The 11,592-nt window shown below is 42.7% G+C and overlaps 1 pseudogene; it reads left to right on the top strand.

The window, feature by feature from the left end:
• Positions 1-2,898: 2,898 nt before the first annotated feature.
• LOC147054806 (general transcription factor II-I repeat domain-containing protein 2 pseudogene) lies at positions 2,899-4,730 on the top strand (annotated as a pseudogene).
• The last annotated feature ends 6,862 nt before the right edge of the window (positions 4,731-11,592 follow it).

The following is an 11,592-nucleotide window of genomic DNA, read 5'->3' as shown; positions in this document are numbered from 1 at the left end:
TTCGGAAAGATCTGGCATTCTTTTCGTTAGCATATAAAAAAAATTTGGTCCTGTTATTGGAACATCTATTACGGATTTGGGCAGCATTTTGGACCGCATAAGGCCACAGCACCTTCAGTAACCCCTTTTCTAATAACATACAGCGAACCATTTCGAACAGCGTTCTCCACTGTCGTTCAGCGGTACCATTTTGGTGTGGAGAGTATGGTGATGATGTTTCGTGTCTCATCCGTCTATTTCTCAAGAGCGACTGAAAGGCATTCCTGGTATTGCCTACATATTACCATATGGGGGCACTGTCAGCTAGGAATTTTTCAGTTGCCAGTAATACATCACTTTTGCTTCTGAGGAAATAGAGTGACACAGCTCCTGAAAAGTCATCTGTGAATGATATGGCATACCTATAACCTCCTCGACTAGTTGGCTCAATGGGACCTCATTGTGTACTAGCTCAAGAGGGGCATTCGCTTTTTCATCTGATTTCTTATTTCTTGTGTTTATGAATTTTCCTTCTGCGCACACATTACAATCTCCTCTTGTTTTACCGGTAATTTTCATACCGTTTACCACACTTGGCAATTTCAACAATGTCCCAAAATCTCATGCCATGTTTGGATATCACAAGTTAACATCACATCGTCTTTGGTCGTCATGTCACTGATTGATTCATCAATACATTATTCGTTTGGATTTAGCGTGCTCATGTAGTATAGACGTTCCTGTTACTCAATGCTGAAGACTGTTCCATCCTTGGTCATCAGTTCGTTTCGTCCTTCTTCAAATGTTACTTTGGCTCCATCACTCGTAAGACTTTCTTCAAAGTGACACCAACGCATCTTACTGTCTTGTCCTGAAGGATTACCTTGGCATCTCCTCTCCTCAATCCCACGTTGTTTTCCCTGGTTCCATCAGCTAGTTCCATGCAGTGCTTTGCTGGGTTAAAAGTCTCGTCGAATGTTGTGAATAGGTTTTCTTCATTCATGATGTGTGATGTGGCTCCACAATCAATCATTATTCCTTTTCTTTTGATGTCCTCTGGAAGGTGTCAGATGGATTTTGAAGACAAATGTCATTTCCGCCTTGTGGTCCTCCTGTTTTACTGCTATTTGTTTTGCATCGTCTTTCCACTTCACTTTTTGCCTGCATGTCTCATCACTGTGTGAGGCACTTTTGTTAAAGTCAAAAGTCCCAATGATCATCGTCACATACACATCTGGGTGTGGTGAAATTTCTCTGTCTCCTTAAAGCTTCGCAGTTTACCCTTAAACTGGGAAAACATTAAGTCTTCGCTGCTTTGCGTTGTGTGAATGCTGAAAGGCTTTGTATGACTCCGGGAGTCCCTTCAGAATCATAGCTATGATCAGGCATTCACGTCTTTACTATTCCTCTATCACTCTCATCTCCAAACCGGTGCTTCTTGGCGGGCTTCCTTACATTCACTTCCCGTTGCCGCAAACAAGGTGAAAACCAACATAAAATGTCCACAGTACATAAAAAAGAAAATATCACGTCACTGCAGTACACCCAAAATACGGCATAAGACACCAAACAAAAAGCACATTGACATATAACAACTAGAATTTGCAATTTCTGAAGAAATTACGTGTGAAGACGAAATGGTTGAATATTAATTGGGAAATGCTGCCGAATGATGTTGAAACGAGTTGAATTGGTTGAAAAATGTAGAAATTAGAAGGGAAAAAGGAAATTTGGTGTGAATTTCAAAATTGAAAATGTGGAATTTTTGGTAAGTGGAAAGTTGTAAAATAGGTAGGAAAATGATGAACAGTTGAAAGTTGGAATGGGTTGAATCGGTTGAAAATGTAGAAATTAGAAGTGAAAAACGAAATTTTGTGAAATTTTGCAAACTTTTGAGCAATTTTCTGAAAAGGGAATTTTTTTTGAATGAAATAAATGTGAGCAACAGTGTCATGAATATTTGGAATAAGTGAAAAGTGGAACGGAGTGAATCGGTTGAAGTATGTGGAAGTAGTTAAGTGTAAAAAAAGTGGGCAGATTATTGGAAGTAGAATTTGCAATTGCTGGAGAAATTGCGTGTGAAGGCGAAGAAACTTCACACTATTGTGGGACTCGAACTCACAACGATGAGGGTGGAATTCTGATGCTCTACCTACTGAGCTAAACAGTGACTTACTATTGATGCGGTGGAATGATGCTAAATGATGAGAAATAAAATGATTAAGATGAAAAATGGTAAATTAATTATGATGATGATGTTGACTAAAATAAAAAAGTGGGAGGAATAAGAAAAAAAATTAATGATAATAAAGTAGAACTAGAACTTGCAATTTATCACGGGACTCGAACTCATGACGTTGAGGGTGGAAGTCTGATGCTCTACCTACTGAGCGAAACAGTGACTCACCATTAATGCGGTGGAATGATGCTAAATGATGAGAAATAAAATAATTAAAAATGGTAAATTAATTATGATGATGATGTTGAATAAAATTAATAATTAAAATGATGTGTTAACACTAGAATTTGCAATTTCTGGAGAAATTGCGTGTGAAGGCGAAGACACTTCACACTACTGTTATTACGGGACTCAAACTCACGACGTTGAGGGTGAAGTCTGATGCTCTACCTCACAGGTGTCAAACTCTGGCCCGCGGGGCAAATTTGGCCCGCCGTGTAATTTTATTTGGCCCGCGGGGTAATATCAAATTAACATCAGAGCTGGGCTGCCGGTATAATACAGCGGTGGTGTTGCTGTAACACCGCATTCACCGCGAATACTACAAATCCCATAATGCTCTGCGGTTGTTTTGGCGCGCCAGCTTGGTGTCAGTAGATTTCTAGCAAGCAGCGTTCTTTCCAAACGTGCTGCGGCCCAATACTACAACTCTAGGTGTCATTGTTTTACCCCTACCAAAAATGACGAAAAGGAAGGGAGAAAACAGAACTTTTCAGGACAGGTGGGAGACAGAATATATGTTTACTTATCTGAAAGACAGACCTGTTTGTCTCGTCTGTGGAGCGTGTCGGTACCTAAGGAGTACAACCTTAGGCGACACTATGAAACGAAACATCAGGACAAGTACAAGGACCTGGACACGACTCAAAGGAGCCAAAAAGTAGAGGAGATGAAGAGAGGGTTGGTTTCACAACAAAATATGTTCAAAAAAGCCACAGCACAAAATGAGGCTGCTGTAAAGGCGAGTTATATCGTGGCAGAAGAAATCGCCAAATCAGCCCGATCCTTTAATGAGGGAGAATTTATTAAAAAGATAATGCTGAAAGTTTGTGACCAAGTGTGCCCAGACAAAAAACAGGCCTTTTCAAACGTAAGCCTGAGCAGGAACACAATAGCGGAGAGCATATGTGATCTTGCCACCAATCTGCATGACCAGCTGATGGAAAAGGGGAAAGATTTTGTTTCTTTTTCCCTCGCTGTGGACGAGAGCACTGACGCGTCTGATACTGCGCAGCTGTCAGTCTTCATCCGCGGTGTCGACTCAAAAATGTGTGTTACAGAGGAGCTTTTGGGATTTAAATCCATGCATGGCACAACCACAGGGAAGGACATTTTTGAGGAGGTTTGCAAATGTGTAACTAAAATAAACCTGCCGTGGGATAAACTCGTGGGATTAACCACTGATGGTGCGCCAGCGATGAGTGGTAAAAAGAATGGCCTGGTGGGCAGGATGCGTGAAAAGATGCAGGAAGAGAACTGTGCAGGTGAGCTATCGGTCTATCACTGCATTATACATCAAGAGTCACTGTGTGCTAAAGCCCTAAAGATGGAACATGTTATGACCACAGTAACACAAGTTGTTAACTTTATAAGAGCCAAAGGTCTGAATCACCGCGAGTTTAAGTCTTTTCTGGAAGAGTTTGGTTCGGAACACACAGACGTGCCGTATCACACAGAGGTGAGATGGTTAAGCCGCGGAAAAGTACTGAACAGATTTTTTGAGCTGCATGAAGAAATATGTCAGTTTCTGCAAAGCAAAGGGAAGGACACAGCAGAAATCCAGGGGCAAAAGTTTTTGTGTGAGCTGGCCGTTCTGTCTGACATCGCAAGCCATCTTGATGCGCTGAACCTGCAGCTACAGGGGCGGGGCCGCATCATCACCGAGATGTACTCGTCAGTTAAACATTTTAAAGCTAAACTCTGGCTGTGGGAGAATCAGCTGCTGCAAGGAAATCTTGGCCATTTCCCCTGTTGCCAAGCCATAAATACGCAGATCTCTACCGCCGTGTGCGCAGTTTGCTGAAAAACTCATTGTACTCGGCGCTGAGTTTAACCGGCGATTTGGCGACTTTGATGGTCAGAAATGGAGATTTGAACTGCTTAATAATCCCTTCGCAGTCGATGTGGAAAAAGCACCAACTAACATTCAAATGGAGCTGATTGAACTCCAGTGTGATGACACGCTGAAGTCAAAGTATGATGCTGTTGGCGCCGCACAGTTTCCACAATACATCCCTGACACAATGCTTCAGCTCCGCACCCAAGCTGCTCAATTGCTCTCCATGTTCGGCAGCACTTACCTATGTGAACAACTTTTCTCCTCAATGAAGATGACGAAAACATCTCACAGGGCACGTCTCACTGATGAACACCTTCGTTCGATAATGAAGGATGCCTCGGCTCAAAGCCTGAGCCCCGACACTGATGAACTAGCATCCAAGAAAAGATGCCAGGTGTCTGGCTTGAACACACAATGTTAGATCAGTGTGTCGCAAACTGAACAGTAAAAAAGGCCTGAATGATTGATTTATGTATTAGTTGAGTTTTGAGTTTGACAACCCTGACATACACAAATAGATAAACAGATAGACAATATAGCTTGATATTACTAAATAACAAATAGATCAATAATAAATAACAAATAAATAAATAAATTGTTTCACAATTCTTGGATAAACAATAAACAATGTCACGACCGCGTCCTGTTTTATGCTGTCATCACCGTGGGCTGCAGAGAAAAATGATTTAAATTCTTTGTATTTCTGGAACGTGAAGAATTTACAATGAAGCTGACATGATTATCTATTTACAAATGAAGAAAAACTAACAAAAAACTAGAAAAATTACTATTTCATGAAATTTTAAGGAATAATGTTATATTGGGATGTATTATAGGTCTGTCAATCATCAGTATTTGTGTATTTGGAAAACTATTAATGTCTTTCACGACGGTCACACTGTTAGACTACAAGATAAATATTGTTCTGTGCCCAAAAAACAATTGAAGGATGACATAGAATATGTCACATATGTGGCAAGGCGGACAAAAATTCTGACATGCCAGACTTTTGTCGTGAAGCGTCCTATATGCCAGCCGACCAATCATTGAATTTGTCACAATTTATTTAGACTTAATTTATTTTCCAGCTAATTTTGTGAATCATTTACCCATCCAAATGATGTCAAATGTAGCAGAGATTCCCTAAATAGACACATTGATGCAAATAGCCTGTATAGGTCTTACCTTCTTTGGTGCAAAAAAAATAAAAAATCCGCCAAAGCAGTGGTCCCCAAGTTGCTTCTTGGTTATAATAGTGGTCCCTTGGACAAACCCAGTTGAAAACCCCTGTCTTATGACACATAATATTTCATAACTGAAAACCGCTTTGTCTTTGTCTCATCTCTATTTTTTGGCAAGACAGTCCAGTATCCAGTGTCCATTAAGAACCTCTCTCACCAAAGTTCATATTGAAGAGTATTTTATCAACTCCTTGTGGCTTGTGGGAGAGAAATGTTGGTTCTTAATAAAGTGAGATATTTACTTTTTTTTTTCCAAAACCCAAAAGCAAATTATCTGGAAGGAGGAAGCAGTATTCAAGGAAAGCACAGAAATAAATGGTCTCACATTGCTCATCTCATCTGAGGCTCATTTTATAGCATCCATGGCTACAAGGATTTTATAGTGGCGCTTGACCCTTTTATGTGATCATGTCTGCTATTTAGTCAGCGTTAAAACAACATACTGGCTGACATAGTGTGCTACTGCATGAGGCCATGGGAATGACTCAGGGCAACCCATCACATACTACAAATATGTTAAAAAACTGTCAAAGCCTTCATGAATTTTAACAAAGTAACTTCTCCATCACTCCTTCCCACTTTCCTTGTTTTTTCCTCTACTTATTATTCATAGTAGAACATTGTTGATCTGCTTTTTTTGGGGTCTAGTTTTAATCATATATAAACACATTATTGACATTTTTTGGGATATGTGATGCTGTCCTTTAAGTGTTCTAATAGTTGAGTGTATGGTGTAGAGGTTTGTTTGGCAACAACATTGACCAGAAGAGACCTTAAACATACACTGTCAGACTTCGCTGCTGTCTTACATATTATTTTGGGACTATGTGGGAACGCATTTAAATTTAGCACTGAAAGAGAGAGTAGGCATAATAATCAAATTTCTTGTCACCAGAGTCCCACCGCTTGGTGGTGCTCTGAAGGAAAAACTGTACCCAGTGAAGTGTTCCTATTTGTACATACTGTAAAGCAGAACTGAAACCCGTTTTCATTTACACAGCCAATTCTATAAAGTTAATTCAAAAACTACAAACTAATATTGTTAAGTTTAAACCATAATTCTAATGAAGTTGGCCCGTTCTGTAAAACGTAAGTAGGAACACAATACAATGATTTGCAAATCCTTTTCAACCGGTCTCAGTTGAACACACTGTAAAAACAAGGAAATTAACTCATTTAATCCCAGCCATTCTCACCAGAGTATCACCTCAATCACAGCCGTTCTACTGGATTTTGACTGATTTTGTCACACACACACACACACACACACACACACACACACACACACACACACACACACACACACACACACACACACACACACACACACACACACATGCACGCACACACACACACACACAAAACATCAAGGGACTGTGAGGATATTGATCTATACTTAATTAAATATGTAATAGTAGCTATAGCAGAGCCCATAGCACATATCTGCAACCTCTCGCTGAAACTGGGCTCCTTTCCCTCTAAAATGAAAATAGCCAAAGTCATAGCCATCTATAAGGCCGGTGAGAAGAATCTTTACACCAACTATAGGCCAGTCTCATTGCTTCCCTAATTTTCCAAAATCTTGGAGAAGATATTTGCTGTTAGATTGGACAGTTTTATTTATAAGTGTGAGATATTAACTGACAGTCAATATGGTTTTAGGCCAAAGCGCTCTGCTTCTTTAGCTTTAATTGACCTTGTGGAAGAACTGTCAACAAGCATTAAGAATAAGAAGTTTGTGGTAGGAGTTTTTATTGACCTTAAAAAGGCCTTTGATACAATTACTCATGACATTTTGCTTCAAAAACTGGAAAGGTATGGGATTAGAGGAATAGGGTACAGTTGGATAAAACGCTACTTAGAACATAGGCAACAGTTTGTGCAGACGGGAGAGAAAAAGTCAATGCTTTTAAATATAACCTGCGGTGTAACACAAGGATCAATATTGGGACCAAAACTATTCATATTATATATTAATGATATAATTAACACCTCAAATATATTGAAATTTGTTATTTTTGCTGATGATACAAATATCTTTTGTGAAGGAGAGAACCTACAACAACTAATGAAAACTGTTTCTGATGAGCTTGACAAGCTAAAACTGTGGTTTGACTCAAATAAATTATCTCTTAACATAAAGAAAACCAATTGTATGATTTTTGGGAAAAGAAAAATCCCAGAAGACATAACTATTGAAGTATTGTGTGATAACACCAGATTAGATAGAGTTTATGAAAACTCCTTTCTGGGAGTAATATTTGACGACAGTCTCAGCTGGAAACTGCAAGTCAAACGCATCTGTTCAAAATTGGCAAAGACCGTGGGTATACTTTGTAAAGTCAGATGCTTACTGAACCAGAAAACAATGTACACTTTATACTGCTCGCTGTTTCTTCCTTACATATCCTACGGTGTTGAGATATGGGGCAATACCTACAAAACCACCCTAAAGACGGTATGCACAATGCAGAAAAAGGCAATTAGAATTATCAACAATGTTGGTGATTGTCAACATACAAATAATTTATTTATTAAATTACAAACATTAAAATTTATGGATTTGGTAGATTTCAAGACAGCACAAATTATTTATAAAGCTAAAAAAGAATTACTCCCTAATAATATCCAAAAATGGTTCATAGAAAGATAAAGTTGTTTACAGTCTGAGAAGGAGAGGAAATCTTTTACAACCTAAGGTGCGCACCACCCTCATAAGCTTGTGCATATCTGTCAATGGGGTAAAGCTATGGAATAAGTTACCTGTAACGATCAAAGAAAGTAAACACATTGCCCAATATAAAAAACATTTTTAAAATTTTACACTAGAAAATTATAGTAATTGAAATATTTTGCTTGTCTGTTTTCAGCTATATAGTCGAAATCGTATTTATTTATTTTTCTTTCCAGAATATTATTGTATAAACTGCTTTCATTTCCAAAATTATCTTCCTCCGATAAATTAAGTTACTGTATTTTGAAAAAATAATGAGCAACCATGTTAAGAATTATGTATAAAATGGGTAGGAAAAAACAGGCAAGAGCTTCTTCATCCTGGGGGATCCCAAGGCGTTCCCAGGACAGCTGAGAGACATAGTCTCTCGAGCGCATCCTGGGTCGTCCCCGGGGTCTCCTACCGGTGGGACATGCCCGGAACACCTCCCCCAGGGAGGCGTCCAGGAGGCATCTGGCCACCTCATCTGGCTCCTCAACGTGGAGGAGCAGCGGCTCTACTCCGAATCTCTCCCGGATGACCGAGCTTCTCACCCTATCTCTAAGGGAGAGCCCGGACACCCTGCGGAGGAAACTCATTTCGGCCGCTTGTATCCTGGATCTCGTTCTTTCGGTCACGACCCACAGCTCGTGACCATAGGTGAGGGTAGGAGCGTAGATCGACCGGTAAATCGAGAGCTTTGCCATTGGCTCAGCTCTCTCTTCACCACGACGGACCGGTACAGAGTCAGCATTACTGCTGACGCTGCACCGATCCGCCTGTCGATCTCGCGCTCCATCCTGCCCTCACTCGTGAACAAGACCCCAAGATACTTGAACTCCTCCACTTTGGGCAGGATCTCATCCCCGATCCGGAGAGGGCATTCCACCCTTTTCCGACCGAGGACCATGGACTCGGATTTGGAGGTGCTGACCCTCATCCCGACCGCTTCACACTCGGCTGCGAACCGCTCCAGTGAGAGCTGCAGATCACGGCCTGAAGAAGCCAACAGCACCACGTCATCTGCAAAAAGCAGTGACGAGATGCTGAGGTCCCCAAACCGGACCCCCTCAACGCCTTGGTTGCGCCTAGAAATTCTGTCCATAAAAATTATGAACAGAATCGGTGACAAAGGGCAGCCTTGGCGGAGTCCAACCCTCACTGGGAACGAATCCGACTTACTGCCGGAAATGCGGACCAAACTCTGGCATCGGTGATACAGGGACCGAACCGCCCTTATCAGTTGGCTCGGCACCCCGTACACCCGAAGCACCCTCCACAGAACCTCCCGAGGGACACGGTCGAATGCTTTCTCCAAGTCCACAAAACACATGTGGACTGGTTGGGCAAACTCCCATGCACCCTCGAGGATCCTGCCGAGGCTGTAGAACTAGTCCACTGTTCCACGGCCAGGACGAAAGCCACACTGCTCCTCCTGAATCTGAGGCTCGACCTCTCGACAGATCCTCCTCTCCAGCCCCCCTGAAAAGACCTTACCAGGGAGGCTGAGGAGTGTGAGTCCCCTGTAATTGGAACACACCCTCCGGTCCCCCTTCTTAAAGAGGGGAACCACCACCCCAGTCTGCTAATCCAGAGGCACCGTCCCCAATGTCCACACAATGCTGTAGAGGCGTGTCAGCCATGACAGCCCCAAAACATCCAGAGCCCTTAAGAACTCCGGTCGGATCTCATCCACCCCTGGGGCCCTGCCACCGAGGAGTTTTTTAACTACTTCAGTGACTTCAACCCCAGAGATTGGAGAGTCTTCCTCAGAGTCTCCAGGCCCTACTTCCACAATGGAAGGCGTGCCGGTGGAATTGAGGAGGTCTTCGAAGTAAGCTCCCCACCAACTCACGACGTCCTGAGTTGAGGTCAGCAGGACACCATCTCCACTGTAAACAGTGTTGCCTGTGCACTGCTTCCCCCTCCTGAGACGCCGGATGGTGGACCAAAATTTCCTCGAAGCCGTCCGGAAGTCATTTGCCAAACTCCTCCCACGCTCTGGTTTTTGCCTCAGCAACCGCCGAAGCCGCGTTCCGCTTGGCCATCTGATACCTGTCAGCTGCCTCCGGAGTCCCGCAGGCCAAAACGGCCCAATAGTACTTCTTCTTCAGCTTGACGGCATCCCTTACTGCCGGTCTCCACCAGCGGGTTCGGGGATTGCCGCACCAACAACCTTACGGCCACAGCTCCGGTTGGCTGGCTCAGCAATGGAGGCGCGGAACATGGTCCACTCGGACTCAATGTCCCCCGCCTCCCTCGGGACGTGGGAAAAGCTCTGCTGGAGGTGGGAGTTGAAGCTCTTCCTGACAGGGGATTCTGCCAGACGTTCCCAGCAGACCCTCACAGAGTGTTTGGGCCTGCCAGATCGGACCGGCATCTTCCCCCACCATCGGAGCCAACCCACCACCAGGTGGTGATCAGTTGACAGCTCCGCTCCTCTCTTCACCCGAGTGTCCAAAACATGCAGCCGCTGTCAATGACAACTGAGACATTAAACTGTCCATATCAGTATAGATATCCAACTTTTTTTTTCACCATTGAAATTGATGTGTTTTCAAAGTGTTCCTTTAATTTTTTTGAGCAGTGTACAAATATACATATATACAGACATAGTTCAGGATCCTAACAGCTTCATACCTCAGGCTGTTAGGATCCTGAACTCTCTCCACCCTCGGTTTCATAACGTATTTATGTATTGTTTATTTATTATTTTTCCTTATTTATTATTTATTCACTACAATCATATATGAGGCTGCTCCACCGGTGGCGCAGTGGGTAGCATGTCCGCCTCACAGTTAGGAGGGTGCGGGTTCGATTCCACCTGCGGCCCTCCCTGTGTGGAGTTTGCATGTTCTCCCCGTGTCCACGTGGGTTTTCTCCGGGCACTCCAGTTTCCTCCCACATCCCAAAAACATGCTTGATAGGCCGATTGAGCACTCCAAATTGTCCCTAGGTGTGAGTGCGTTGTTCGTCTCTGTGTGCCCTGCGATTGGTTGGCAACCAGTTCAGGGTGTCCCCCGCCTACTGCCCGATGACGGCTGGGTTAGGCTCCAGCACACCCTCGACCCCCGTGGGGACTAAGCGGTTCAGACAATGGATGGATGGATGAATCATATATGTATTGTATGTGTATTGTATGTCTTGTCACCGTGGGACAGTGAGAAACGTAATTTCGATCTCTTTGTGTGTCTTGTAACGATATTGACAATAAAGCTGACTTTGACTTTGATAATACTACACAAGTATTCTGTTCATTTTGTATATGTAAACAGTCTTTGTTAAAAAGCTACTCCTTGCTTTATATTCCATTTTACACTATGAAAATTATTTGGTGCCAAAATATGAACTGCATTTGTGT

Source organism: Syngnathus leptorhynchus, chromosome 7, assembly GCF_054491065.1.
Source record: "Syngnathus leptorhynchus isolate UIUO chromosome 7, UIUO_Slep, whole genome shotgun sequence".
In the NCBI taxonomy this organism is placed as follows: Eukaryota; Metazoa; Chordata; class Actinopteri; order Syngnathiformes; family Syngnathidae; genus Syngnathus; species Syngnathus leptorhynchus.
The sequence above is the reverse complement of the archived record's forward strand: the minus strand, read 5'-3'. Positions and strand labels throughout refer to the sequence as shown.